Below are 15,514 nucleotides of genomic sequence, written 5' to 3'. Positions count from 1 at the left end.
TGCCAAGGCCTAGGCTCTACATTGGGGCCAGCTTTGAGATCTGATCCCAGTGCTGAGAACTAGGCTGGCACTGGGACCCAACCCTGAGGCCTGGTCCCATCACTGAGGCTTAGGACCTGTACCAGGGCCCAACCCTGAGGGCTAGTCTTGGTGCTAAGGCCTAGGCCCAGGCCTCCTGACATCTTCTTCATTTCTGAGGCTTTAAAAATGATGCCATCTGCTTGGAAGATGTCACCAAATGAATGCATAACAAGTTTAAAATTACTTATATCCAAGAAAGGATGTACCTTTCTCAATACTCTGAACTTTCCATATACCGCTTCCCCTTCAAACTGAGAATCTAAAAATACACCCAAGTTTCTTAAGATCTTTCCAGTAGAAAAGTTATCTAATCCATCTTAAATTCTCAACAGTTTCAAAATGTCCCACTTTTATTTTCAATACCACCATATTTAAAACCAATCAACTCTGTTTAATCTATTGCACAGTCACTGAGATATTTCAATTAAATTCTTGTACAGCTCTACCTCAATTCCTTCTCAATGGAGCCACCAGCTATACATCATCTGCATAAAAATAACCCCATATACTGAGGGATTGAATTACCTTCCCTAAATGACTGTAGAAAAGGATTAAACAAAACAGGTGACAGAGGGGAACTGTGAGGAACCCTACAGTTCCCCTTCCTCAGAACAGCCAACTTATGCTTAGCCAAAACTTAGCAAGAGTTATTGATAAGAAAGAGGAAATCCAATCCAATACTTTCTCCTGCAATCCTATAGCCTTATACCTCTCCAACAAAATCCTATGGTTCACCACGTCAAAAGCAGAGGAGAAATCCAAAAGAACTAGTATCAAATCTTCACCCCTATTCATCTTACACAAAATGTCATCAGCTATAGAGATCAACATGGTCTCAGTACTGTGACCCTTCTGAAACCTCCCTTGATGAGGATCCAATTTATCCCACTCTTCTAACTAAAGAATTCTCTGTTCAAGTATGCATTTCAGAAGTATAATCTCCATTTGTAAGCATTGCTTTAAAGATGTGTTTTGCTATTAATCACAAACATGTCCCAAGGGTGACCAGAATCTGAGAAGTTGATTGTTGCTATTTATTAAGTATGGTTAGGACAGCAGATGTGACAGAAAGGTTGAAATGTCTCGTTAACTGAAATAGAGATGGGGAACGGCTGCCGAATGGTTATAGCAGCAAAATACAACATAAATCAGGAGAGCACCTGAGACTTGTGAGTCCAAATCCTATAATAAAATAAAATTGACTTCACCTCATGGGTAACAAATTATACAAATAGAGCTATGCAGGAGACCCAGAAGGCTGGATATTTGGGCAATGGCCACAGTAGTATTGCTGGCTATTTAGATTATTATGAAGCTTTCTGGTTAAACATAGGAACAGTGCATGTTGGAGGGAACTGAGCGGGGAGCTTGTATGCTCATCTTTCCAAGATAGTAAAGTACAGAGGAGCAAGACAAAAAATGGGTGCGCGTCAAGAATAAGGAGGCAGAAAAAGGGACAGGGCAGGGCATGGACGTAAGAGAGACAGACCCAATCTGACACTCTATATATCTCCCACTGTAAGAGGGGCACTCAACTCAGGGTAGTTTTGGGGGCAACAGTGTTACAAGGGTCTACAGACCCTTGTGCCCTAGACAAACCAATGTAACACCGGCCCCCCCTAAACCCACCCTGAGTTGAAAGTGCCCCTCTTACAGTGAGAGATATATAGTGTGTCAGATTGTGTGTGTGTGTCTCTCTCTCCCTCTCTTAATACGGTCACTTGTGTGAGTACGCGCCTAAAGGCTGCACCCATATGCGCGGCAGGGATATTTTAAATGATACGTGTGTACTTACACACACAATATAAAATTAATCGCATGCCCTATGGGCGCACAAGCGCGCCTTTTAAAATTTACCTGCTAATGTGCACTTATGCATGTAAAACCTATTGACAATTCAATAGCATTCATGACAGCAATTTTCAAAAGCCCACCTACACGGGTAAAGTGCATTTATACATGTAAAACCCAGTTTTAAGTGAGTAATTCCTTTTGAAAATCAGGCCCAGAGTCTCCTTTTAGTCAGTATCATAACGTGCTTAGCTATATTACATTTATAACAGGACTTCCCCATCGTGTCCTGGGAATGCCACAACAAATATGCATGAGATAAATTTGCATATATTGTGGATATTCTGAAAAGCAGACTGGTCATAAGTCCCTATGACAAGTTTGGGAAACCCTGATGTATTGGGAGCAGAATGAGTGATTGTAGTTTTGTATTAATCGGAACAATATTACTTGTCCTGTTATTTTTTTTTTATATTGTACTGTGCTCAGTTTACTGTCTCTGCCTCTGCGATTGCATTTCTCTCATGTTCTCTGTATCATCTTTATACGCAGAGATCTGATATTCAAGAGCCTGAGGTTGAAAACTGATTAATTTCATCATCAAAGACTGTGTGTGTGTGTGGGTATATATATATATATATATATATATATATATATATACATACAGTTTTTGATGATGAAAATATATATATTACACTCAATAACTTACTGTATGTTAGCAAACCTGCAAAACAGGCATCTTTGATATGTTATTATTTACTGTACTAACTAAATAAACGAACATGGGTGGGCAAGGGATAAGAACTGGTGAAAAGGTTTATGCTGTTTGCTAGACACTATTGCTCTGTTCTTGATTTATTATGAATGAGCTGTAATGTGACCCAGCTTTGTGTAAACTCCATTGTCTTCGGCAGCTCCTGAACAGAAATGAAAGTGACGTGTGTTCATGAAGGTAGATCTTCCTGTTTCACTCTACTTATCGTAGTTTCTCAATCCTACAGAGTGGTTTATCTTTATAACAAATGCCCTGGGAGCCAACACATTTTTTCTATTATAATAAGGCTTTATAATGGCAGAGTTTTACCATTTAATTTGTAACATGGAACATTTACAATTTAAGGATCTGATTTCACTTTGTTATAACTTGGATTGTTGTACATGGTGTGAAGAAGCACTTAGATGCATCGAGAGTTGTTAATTCTCAATAGTGTGCACAACTCAGGCCCGAACATGGATAAATGAGTGCATCAAAAGTCCTGTCTGTGTTTTATGAGCTGTGCAGCAGGATCCACACAGATTATGAAATGCCATGTATCACTGCTCTGAAAGTACATGCACGTATGTTTCAGAACACACACACACACACACACACACACACCCACACATTATTTTAATGCAGGGATTCACATTGTTTTTACAACTATATTACAAAAGTATGTGCATCTATTTTATGCATCAAGGGGGAAATTCAGACTTACATGGGGGTTGTATACGTAAAACTGGCAGATACAAGCATAAGATGCTTCTGTGTGAGATGAACACATTTTCAGAAGGGTGGAAGTATCCACACAATGGCCCTCAGTTTATGCTCAGAGGTGGGTGCAGTATTTTATAAAGTTGGCTGATGTATGCGCACCTCTTGCTTATGAAAAGACTTACTTGTGCGCGTACTTCCAAGCACCAGTTTTCCGAGACCTCTACCAGTGACCCACCTTGACCTCTTCACCCAAACCCTTCACCAATTCAACCACACCTTTCACCATTTGCTCCAGACCCCCTACCCAAACACTGCAGACAAAAGAGAAGTTGGATTTCAAATCCATGACTTGATTAGCAGGTGTAAAGGTGTACAAGGACGATGATGCTGTTGCACAGGGCCTTGGTGAGGCCTCACCTGGAGTACTGTGTTCAGTTCTGGAGACCATATCTCAAAATGGATAGAGAGACAGGATGGAGGCAGTCCAGAGAAGGGCGACCAAAATGGTGTGGGGGTCTGTATCAGAAGACTTATGAGAGGCTGAAGGATCTGAATGTATATACCATGGAAGAGAGGAGGTGCAGGGAAGATATGATACAGACCTTCAGATACCTGAACTTTGAACCTTTTCTGTTGGAAAGGAGCAGTAGAGCTAGGAGTCATGAAAAGAAACTCCAGGGGGAATGACTCAGAACCAATGTCAGGAAATATTTCTTCACAGAGAGGGTGGCGGATTCCTGGAATGCCCTTCCGGAGGAGGTGGTGAAGACAAAAACAGTCAAAGAATTCAAAAGGGCATGGGATAAACATTGTGGATCCCTAAAGGCTAGAGGACAGAATTGAAGAAAAGGGTGCATGGGGGTAACTTACTGGTGTTGCGGTTACTACCCTTGATGCTTTTGATGCAACTGCAACATTGCTTTTCATTTCAGTGGCAGGGGGAAAAGGGGAATTGGACTCAGATGACAACCAAAATGGGCCCTGACTTTTACGATCTGGGGTACTGATACGCAGACAAGGGAAACTGCACGGGACTGCTTTCAAAGCCAAGACCATAAGCAAAGCACATCAAGCAGCACTGACTGAATTTTCAAGAAGGCTCATCACCCTGTAAAAATGTTGCTAGTAGCAAATGGGTTATCATAAGGCCTAGGGATAACTACACAGAACGGCAATTGTTACCCTTAAGAGAAACATGGGGGTAATCTGCACAGCAAGGCAGATACTTCCATCAGAAGTTTCCTGGTAGACTGGATGGACCATTTGGTTCTTTTCTGCCATCATTACTATGTTACCCGTTCTTCTTTGATAAAATACATAAATGTGTGAGTTTCCAAACCCCACCCCAGAAACCCCTCAAAATGCTCTCGTTTTCAATGTATACTTTTCCACATGGCAGCAACAGTACACGAGCACTCCCACTCTTCTGAAAATTCACTTACCACAGACAGAGGTTACTAAATGTGCGCATATGCCCATTTTACACACACAAACCCCATGTAAGTCTTTGAAAATCACCCCAATATGAGTTTTCTAAGGCTGATATTCTAATTTAATGGAACCCAAACTTGTCCTGGAGGAACTCCAGCCACTTGGATTTTCAGGATATTTGCAGTTAAAATGCATGAGATAGATTTGCATGTTCTACCTCCAATGCATGTATAGCTGCTGCCCCAAACGGATACAGGGGCACACTGAGAGATTCACAGACCACACAAGTCCCATGAGCTTCCGATGTTCTCACATGGGAGGAAAAATAAGTCTTTTCATGGCCCTTAGGGTTTAATCTCTCTCTAGGGCTTTTCTGCACACCACTTCAGTCACAACCCTCCCTCCCTTACCCACACACAATCCATTCCAAACAGATGAAAATAAAAATTCTTAACTGCAAACTGAAAAAACTCTACTGCAAACTGAAAAAACAAACTGATCTCAATCTCTTTTTCTTGTTCTCTACAAATACTCACCCATACAAGTCAGCTCTTGGGGCAGGTATCTGGGCCCTTCCAGTACCTTTTGGGTCTGTAGATCCTCTCAGTTTCTCTATTGTCTCTTAGTGGAGTCTCTAGCTTCTGGATCTAGTCAGTCAGCACTCTTGGGGACTTTCCTGGGGCGGGGTGCTTCTCTCTGGAACATCCCATGACCATCCTCTCTACTGTACGCTGTCTCTGAAGAGATTCCTTCTCTTTGGGGAGTCCTCGGATGCAGTTTCTTCACAAAACTATTCTGGATTTTCTGGAGACCCAGGTCGTCACACCTCCTTCTGGGCTCTGGAACTTCTCTCTCCTTTCAGGCACCCACTTGCCCATAAGGTAAGGCTATTACTCCTTCAGGCCATGTCCCTGTGGAGGGATAGATCCACCCAAGCATTCTTCACAAGAAGAGACAACTGCTCTGTCAGCCCTGTGCTAAGGCCAACACTGAGCTCCCTCTGTGTCACAAGGGCACAGGAGTTTTGTTAGATCTCATACCCCTTCCAATGGGGAGTGGTACACTACACTAACATACCTAGAATACACCGGCCTCAGGTATAGAGGCAGGGTCTGGATGGAGACCTCTGACTCACACAGCTGGCAGAATGACTTGTTGAGGCCAGAATTGCCATACCAACCAGGGGCAAATACTACTAGTAAGCACTAAGCACTGTTCCCTCCAAGCTGTATGACAGGTAGTGAACCCCCCCATCCCAAAACATAGCATGCACAAGAAATCCCGATATTATTTGCATCATATTGGCTCACAGTGCATACATTTGATCTCAGATTATGAAAAATTGCACAAAAGAAAATTTTCACACACACACACATAGCTTTTCAAAAGTTAGAGGGAACATTGCTAGTATGGGGCATATTTTGGGGGTTCCCTTACACGTGTAAATTTATCTCATGCGCATTTATTGTGGCTATCCTGAAAACCCAATTGGCTGGGAGTCTCCCAGGACAGGTTTGAGAAACACTGTTCTAATAAAAAAAGAAATCAAATCTTTGCCTTAGGTTCTCTGTGATCCATACAGTGTGCTGTCAAATACCAACTACAAGCAGTGACAGTATTTTAGTTTTGTTTTACTTTTATGCTAATTTGTATTACTGGTAACTTTAAATGATAGCATGCTTGTTATATGCCAAGAAAGGTTTGCATACTGCTATTGCTTTTTCATGTTAGCCCATTTTTCACTGGTAAATGTGCTAAATGCTGCTGTACAGACATGGTGCATTCTGCAGTGTGCTTACAAAACTTAAAAACACTCAGAAGCTGTGCTAAAAAAAAGTGATGTTTAATTGCTCAACACTTTCCTCTGATTTATTTACACCAAATTAGCTGACTGGCTGGATACAGGCAGAGCTATAGCCAGGCAATTTGGCACCTATGGCCAAGTAAAAGAGTGCACCCTTGCCCTGTACACAACATGAGTTCGGAGACTCTCTCAATCTATTTTTTTAATTCAATACATAACACTGTTAGTTTATAATCTATAAGCAGGCATAAGTGTGACTCTAGGTTTGTATGGATGTGACCTTTACCCAATTGGTTATTTATATATTCAATTTGATATACCGCTTGTTATTAAAAAAAAAATCTCTAAGTGGTGCATAGTGGTGTTCTAGAGCCTGCACTAATATTTGTAGTGTGACTCTTTCATAGGTAAGATTGTTGCTATGTGACTCCTGAGTGTTAGTGGTGGTATACCAGGTTTGCTATAAAGGTTCTGAGTGTGTTTTCGGCAGGCCTTTGAGGTGCATCACAATGTGCCTGGTGGTGGAGAGTTTGTTTTGTTGTCAATCAAATCTAGGACCCAATTAGTTTAATGTAATCAATTCCTATAATTCAATAGAAGAGAAAAATGCACAACATTATGGTTTAAAAGGCACGCACTCCTTTTTCAATCCCTACTACTTAACAAGGTAGAGATTATTTTTGTTATAAGAATATGTTGCAGGTGGGTTGTGGATTTTATAATTACTAATACATCTATAGATTCCTACACAGACATTACATGCTAGCAGAATCCTTCACCACTGTCACACAAGCAGAACACAGGACAACTTTTACCTAATACAGAATAAAGGGATCACATATCAGAAACTGAAACATAAACCCAAGAAGCCAGAATCTATGAGCAGTGCAACACCGGACAGAGAAAAACAGAATGCATTTCCACCTATACTGAGTAAAAGTGGGGTTTTTTCCTACCATTTGTTGTGTGGGCATTTTATTTGGTCCTGGTCTCTCTTTTTGGTCTTCTCCTAAATTCTTTTCAGGATCTCCTTTCCATTTTCTTTCTCCTCTTCATTTCCTACATTTGTCTCTGACCTTGATCTTTCACTTTCATCTTTTTTTCTCATTTCTCTGCCTCTCTATCCACTCATAGCTAAATTTCACCTCCCTTCTTCATCTCTCTAGTCCTCCAGTCTTTAGTTTTCCTCTCTCTCCTACCTACCAGCTTTCATCTCCAATCCCAGTGCACTGTCTCATGCCTTCCTCAGCCTCCTATTTCTTAGTTTTCACTCACTCTCTAGTTCCCCATTTCCACCCTCTGTACTTCCACCGTTATCCACCTTCCTCAGCTTCTAATCCTCTCACCAGCTCCAGCTCCTTCCTTGTCACTCAATCCCTCCCTATCCCCTTTCTTCTATCTCTTACCCCCTACTACCCCTCTTGCACTGCCTTCCAAGCCCCATTCCCATTCACTCTCACAGCATCCAACTCCCTTTCCAGTAAGTACTCCAGGTCATTCACACCCTCGTTCATATCTTCCTTAGTCCATCTAATATACCCCATTGCAGACTCTGTACTGTCTTCCCCAAGTCCCTGCTCTCTGTATCCCCCACCCTGAGTTCCAGATTCCCTGCCCTCCTGAGTACCCACTTATCCCAATCACAAGTCCCTGCTCCCCCATCAGTCACCAAATTCCTGTTCGTTCCTTGTTCTCCCACCCCCAATACCCAAGTCTCCCTGCTCTCCCACATCTCCGAGTGACATCATTCTTCCCCTGCCAGTCCCTGTTCTTCCACTGCTGACCCCATCCCCCATTGTTTCCCTATTCTTCCTCATCCCCAAGTGAAGGGCCCATTCTTCCTCTGCCAGTTCCACTCTTCCTCTGTTCTCTCCATCCCCAAGTGACAGCTCCCATTCTCGCCCTGCTCTCCCCCCATCCGACCTGTTCTTCTCCTGTTCTCCCCAGGTTTCATTTTTCCCTCGCTTTCCCTCATCCCCAAATAACTCTCTGTTCTTCCCCTGCTTTATCCCAACTAGTCCTCGTTCTTCACCTGATCTCCCTCCACCCAAATTGCTGAGCCCACATTCTTCCCCTGCTCTCCCACTTAGTCCCTGTTCTTTTACTGTTTAAAATCCTCATGTCCTCTTTATCTTGCTCCCACATTTCCAAAAAACTTCCTGACTGGCTGCTTCTACGTCCTGCACTGTGCCTCTTTGAACCTCGTGGCTGAAACTGGATCTCAGCTATTTGAATTATGGGGCTCTGTCTCTACGGAGCCCTATGTGGTTCAAACAACTCCAGTTTGAACTGCACATACAAACAGCTGATGTTTGAACCTCACAGGCCTCCGTAGATCCAGAGCCCTGAAGTAATAGCAGAACTCAGGTTTCAACTGCGGGGCCAGAAGGAGGAAGAGGCACCGCCAGACCAGATTGGAGTGTGAAAAGAGCTCATATTCTTTCTGACTGATGACCCCCGCTGGGGATCAATTATTAATGAATTGGGCCAGCGGCGCACTTGAGCAAAAGTGCCTTTTGGCCCAGGCCATATTGGCCATAGCCTAGTTACGGCTCTGACTAATGGCCATCAAGGACAGGTTGTAGTTCCTTCTCTCTTCGGGAAATCACAGCGACATCTCCACCCATGGGTATATTACATACATAATGTTGACACAGAACCATTGAAAATGATGGCCGATAAACAGGCACATCTAGGGCTATACTTAAAAAGTTTTTTTCCTCATAGATGAAGAATGGGGAAAAAAAAATCCTTAGTAAATCTGACTATTAGTCTTCCCAGTTTCTATACCTACACCTCTACAGCAGACCTTATTTGACCTCCTGTTTGTCCCTTCATTTCATATCATTAAGAATCTGCTGCCCTTGTTCCCATGTCTTCTTGTATTGCAGTATCATTTTTGTGGGCCTTCCACCCCTGGGAGACTGGCCTATACAACCACTACCCTCTCTTTAAAGAAATATGTCACTGTAAGGGAAACCTGGTATCATGAAGGCCTCATAGTGTTAAAGCACAAGGACATGGCATCTCATTGATAAGAATATGTGCATATGACATGCCCTGATTTTGCCATTCTCCCCTCCATAGCCACAGATCTAGATGTTATAAGGCCTACCTCCTCACCCACTTTCAATAGACAGTGCAATTTTCCTTAAAAATGCAGCTTTGGTCAGATAGACTAGAAAGGTGCAAAAGGAGAAAAAGTACACTTTTTGACTTTGAGAAAAAAAAAATGTGTGGATAATGTCTACTTTAATTTTTTTTCATTATTGAATTTGATGGGAAAATATTTAAATGGAAAACTGGAGAAAATTGCTGTTTGTGTAGTGTGCTGGTAGATTTCCATTACATCCCTCTAATTTTCATATTAGGAGGATTTACCGGTAATATACTGCAGAAAAATTAAAAACCAGATTTTGAAGGTTTCTAGAGTTTTGTGGGAAAATCTCTCTCTTTGGAAGGAGTCTGTAGTTTAGATGTTAGAATGATGAGCTAAGAAGCAAGAGAGCTGGATTCAAATCCAGCTTCTTCCACTGACACTTGTTGTGACCTTGGTCAGGTCACTTTACCTCCCAGTGCCTCAGATAACCATTTAATTATCAGCTCTTTGGGCCAGGTACTTGTTCTTCCTCTATGTAATTTATTGTAATGCACTCTCATGTAGGGCTCTGTATAAATGCTGAAAGAATAATTAAACTCCATGGTGACTACTTTTGCAAATTTCAACAAACATCTGCAGAAGTGTTGGCAAAAATGAACACATCACTTTTTGCACATCCTTACTTGGAAAAAGATTCTTCTGCCAGCAGTCATTGTTTGCCTAGGAAGGATAACAGAGGGCCTTTCATCAGAAGTGTTTTTACGTGGAGGGCTCTTATGACAGAGGAAATCTCCCAAGCTGGAGTCACTGTACTGGCTCAGAGAGTTCCTTCGCCCTATTGCGAGACAGATGGGACCCTGAGGGGGCTGAGTGGAGACAGATTTACAGACTTGGCAGAGACACTGAGTCGCAGCTGTTCTGTCTCACAGGACTGCAGCTCTGGGTGCAGCCGCCGTCAGTCACGGTGGTTCCCGGTACCGGTTCACACGCAGGGACTGAATGGACCTGGGTCCAGATCCAATCTCAGCAGACGATGCAGTGACAGCCGAGTGTGTCCTGCTACTTTTGTGGCTGGGAGGGGGTACAGAACAGCTTGCTGTGAGCTAGCGTATAGAGAAAGGCACATCAAAAAGATTATCCATGAACTGCCCCCAAATGAAGTTTTGCCCTTCAACAAGCATTCACCCTTTGACTATAAAACAGCATATATTCAAACTGAAAGCATACCTTAATCTCTTCGGAAAATCTGATTGTCAGCCATCCTGGTATGGTTCATTTACTCTGCAAACTCTTCGTGGGAGTTTGTTTTCCCTCCAGCATCTGAGGGAACCCGTGAGCAACTGTTTAAGGCTGTTCCTGTCAGATATCTGATAGTTTGCTCTTGCACCCGTCCCTTACCCTCAAGTTCTCACTCCTCCCTCTTTCCCTCAGCACTCAGCCCTTCCCACCCCCACCCCACCCCTTCCTCGGTACCTGGGCGGTGCATTTCTGAGTCACAGCTGGGGTATTCTCCCTCAGTAAAAAGTAAAAAAAAAAAAATATATATATATACACATAAAAAGTCTTTTGCTTTGTTCAAGTTGGCTCCTGCCTTACATTTTTGAGGTTTGCTTGAGCTTAGCAATGCTAATGATGTAAGAGACATAACTTCCTGAGTCTGGCTTCTTTCTTTTCAGTCTTGAGCCAGCATTAACGTTCCCACGTAGAGTTTAAGGAAACAGACATACACAAATTCCTTACCATTGCTATTGCTGTTAGCCCAGGTCATTTTCTTCGCTTCAAGCTCGGTCAGAACCAGCATATATTGGGCTACAATGCCTTGAGCCTTCACTTATAACTACTTGAAGTTTTCCCCTTGATATATAATTCCCCTCCGCCTACGATGGAGTCCAGCCATGGCAGCAACAGACTGTGGCCAGAATCCACAGAACATGGCTCCTTCTGGAAGCCAATAACACGTGCACCCTGAGCAGAGTTGGAGGCTTGGAGCAATTTGGCTTCTATGCCTATAGACAACACATGACGCTACGAGCTGGGAGGCTGTTAAATGTTTTTAAATGTAAAGCATAGCACCATTATTATTTATAATATATAAATAGTCACCCTGGTCTCAAAAGTGTGACTCTTCGATCTGTATGGATGTGATCCTTAACTGCTACCCTAACTGACCCTTAACCTCTACCCAACTGATTAGTCATCTCTACCTTCTTAAGCAGTTGGGCTTTAAAAAAGGAATGTGTGCCTTTAAGTCATGATGAAGTCATCCACAGACAGACTTTCAATTCAGAAAAAGGGACCACAAATTAGAAATAGAAACATGTAAAGAAAATCTGAAATGAAAACCCCAAGAAGCCAGGCTCTAAATGTAGTGCAACACTGGAAAAAAAGAAAAGTATTTCCTTTATATTGTAAAAAATACAAAGATATCATGAGATGCACATTCCCAAAGTTGAAATATTTCATTCACTAAACTGAAAATAAAATGTTTTTCTGTACCTTTGCTGTATGGCTATTTGACTAATCACTTTGGTCCTCATCTTTTCCAGGGTCTCCTGACCACTTTCTGTTTGTTCTTTCTCCTCCTGTGTTCTATATTTCCTTTGACATAGTTTTTTCCCTGCCATCTCATTTTCTCCATTTTTCTCTCTCTTTGCCTCCTAGCTAGATTTTATCCCTCTCCCACTCTCATCCCTGTGCTGCCCTAATTTTCCCCTCTATTTTCTCTTCTCAGCCTCCCATCTCCCCCTCATTGGTATGCTCCCTTTATTATCTCCAGCTTTCTCTGTCCCTTGCCCTTTCCCTCAACAGCTGCCTACATTCTTGCTCTTTGAAACCCTCTCTCCTCCCAAATCATTCTCCACCTCCCCTCCCTCTCCTGCTCCTATTCCTCTTCTCCCAACTTCCATTCTCCCCTTCCCCTCCACTCCCTCCATTTTCAGTCTCCTCAAATTCATCTTTTCCTCGGTCTTCTGCCCTCATCTACTCCTAATTCCATCCTTCCCCCCTCTTCTTTTTTTTACCTTCCAACCCCCTTACTTTCTATCCTTCCTCCTTGATCTCTCTCACCTTCTATCCTTTCCCTCACCTTCATCCTCTCCTTCACCATTCTCAATCCCTGTCATTTTCCTTTCTTCCCTGCTCTCATCTAAATCCCCTTACCTTCCATCCTTTCCCCTTCTGTCTCTAACCTTTCACATCCCTCCACCTCACATTTCATCCTTTCTTCTTCTCCCTTCCCAGCTCCACCTCAGTTTCCTCCCTTCCTTTCCTCTCCCTCCCCCTCCAAACTCTCCCTCACCTTCCACCCTTCTGTTCCTCTCCCTCCCCTTTCAGCATACCCTCACTTCCATACTTTCCTCTTTGCTTCTTCAACTTCCAACCTTCTCTTCCTTTCCTTACCTTCCAATCCTCCCTTGCCTTTCATCCTTCTCTTCCCCCTTCCATCTTTACATTCCTCTCCCATCTTCTGACTTCCTTCACTTTCAATATAAGCAGGGCCTCTCCCTTTCTTTCCAAGCTATGTCCCCAGTGGTGGTGAGACAGGAACGAGGCGGCAGCCGGCACTTCTAGCCTCCTTTTGCAGTGGACTCCTTTCTCTCCCATGCAGATCAACATATGATTCATGCAGGAGGGAGCAAAGCTGGCGGCAGGAGGAGGAAGTTAAAAATGTGGGCTGCTGGCTCTGCTTGCCTGCAAGGTAAGCCATTGGTGGGAGGGGTGGAAGGGCACAACAGCTAATCTTCAGGCCTGCGGGAAGTGGTGCAGCAGGATCAGAAAATGTGTTTTGACCCACATGGCCACAAGGAATCCAACAGTGGCAGTTGTTTAGCACTACAGGGCCATCTTGAGAGGTGGAGCAATCTCAGGAGCAATCAACTCTCTTCGTCCCAGAGGCAACTTCAGCTCCTCAGCTCCAAAGGCAGGGCGATTAAAGAAGCAACTTCTTGTTTTGCAGCAATATTGGGAGGGAGCAGAGTTGCCCCCTTTTGGATGATGCCTATTGCCACGGATATATTGGCCATAGGCTAACTATGGCTTTAATTCTGATTATGACCGCCCGGTTTCTTTTTTTTATGGGATGGCTGACTTCCTGTGTCAGATGCTGTGAATGCTGCCTTCAGAGCATCCCCAGAGGAGCAGGCATCAGGCCTGGGAAGCAAATCTGGGGTCTCCCCTGTGGTTCTGCATGGCACTTCCACTGAGCCAAGCCATCAGTCTGGCCCCCCCCCACTTGCAAAACAAGAAACTGAAGTGCTCCTGATTTCGTTGTCAAATTAGTTTCAAATTGTTGACTCCTTCTGCTTTAAACATATTCTGGCACCATTACTTGGTGCACTAAATTTGTACCAAAAGTGGTGGGGAAAAAAAATAAATCAAGCAGCTGTGAACAGAAACATATTGTCATCACTTGATTGTGTCCAGGAACATTTCCCTAAAGCATGTAGGAGGACAGGGAGCAGGTGGGCCATGTTCTTGGATCAGAGGTGATCACAGCAAATCCCTTTTTATGATGAACTTTGATATAAAAAAAATCCCCTGATGTAATGAATACATTTCCTGAGCTCTCAGTTCATAATATTCTTATCCAGTGCTGTCAGTGCGTAGATAGCAACGTGCACTGCAAAATCACAAGGACTATAGGTCTACAAAGTTCCTGAGCCATGTAATGGTCCAAGTAGCTGGAGATGTTCACTGTACTGAATTTTATTCTCAAGCTGAAGATTTTCAGGTCAGATCAGAAGGAATATGTCATTTCGTTTCATGGAGATGTATTACCTGTCACAATTTTGGCTTGGCACATCTCTGACTGTTGCACACAGTAAGAGGTCATGATTACTGCAAGGGTCCCTATTCCAAAGAACTTCCAGTCCATATCTAGGTGCAAGAAGGTTAACCTGACTTGCTCACAATAACATAAGTAGTGAAGGACAGAATATAGGAGGTCGGTATTCAAAACCTGTGTAAACAAATAACTTAAAAGCAATCTGTCTAAATGACAAAACTGGCATATTGAGCCATGTATCCAGCTAAATTCTAGCCGGATAAGAAGGAAGTATCCAAGGATGGGCAGGAGATTATCTGGGAGGAGCAGCGTTAATAGTTTATGCAGTCCTGATTGACCAATCAACAGTCAGCATTTTAAAACAGTCTTAACCAATCACAAGGCTGGTGTTTCCTGCATAGAAGTATATAAGGCACAGGTGTTTGCTCTGCCATTCCTTTCAACATGCTTTCTCAGATATTGCGTCGCAATAAGCTTTGCACTTTGGAAACCTGTATCGGATGTTAAGGCAACACCATGTATTCTTTAAAAGACTTCTTTGATCTCTGTTTGCAGCCTTCTACTTTTGAATTGCTGACCTTTTTAAATCACTCCGGTTTTAAAATTGTAATAGAACAGTTATTTTCGCTTAATCAACTTTCACATACATAAAATAAGATGACACCATGAATGGCAGTTTTGCAATATGGGTATGTGAAGTTAACCATCGCTCATTTTGTAACTCTGAATTTGAACAGCAACAGTGTCTCAGCGACTGCTATGCCATTTATTTAATATGTTGTGTGGAGACATATGTCCTACTCAAAAGAGCTGCTTGTGAATTCTTGAACTACAAGGTATGATACATGTTTTACAATGGTTTTTGGAATACCTTTTATTACTGTTTTTCTCTTTTTTTTTAAGATTCCAAGCGATTTTGGACATCAAAATATAAAATTACTCCCTGATGCAGCGTTGAACACTGGCCAACATCGAGTTCCTACAAGGATGATATCTTATATGAAGATGCAAAGCACAGAAGGAATCTGCAAATTATACAAGCTAAGT

General features: G+C 42.8%; 1 protein-coding gene across 3 annotated transcripts in view; it reads right to left on the bottom strand.

The window, feature by feature from the left end:
* KIAA0040 (KIAA0040 ortholog) overlaps positions 1 to 11,063 on the bottom strand; it is a 54,156-nt gene extending 43,093 nt beyond the window's left edge. For all 3 annotated transcript variants that reach the window (XR_003858953.1, XR_003858952.1, XM_029618236.1), the window contains exon 1: positions 10,912 to 11,063. The gene's annotated coding sequence lies outside the window, so the exon portion shown is untranslated. The remainder of the gene's footprint in view (positions 1 to 10,911) is intronic.
* Positions 11,064 to 15,514: the final 4,451 nt, after the last annotated feature.

Source organism: Rhinatrema bivittatum, chromosome 10, assembly GCF_901001135.1.
Source record: "Rhinatrema bivittatum chromosome 10, aRhiBiv1.1, whole genome shotgun sequence".
Lineage (NCBI taxonomy): Eukaryota > Metazoa > Chordata > Amphibia > Gymnophiona > Rhinatrematidae > Rhinatrema > Rhinatrema bivittatum.
Note: the sequence above shows the minus strand (reverse complement) of the source record. Positions and strands in the feature narration are given on the sequence as shown.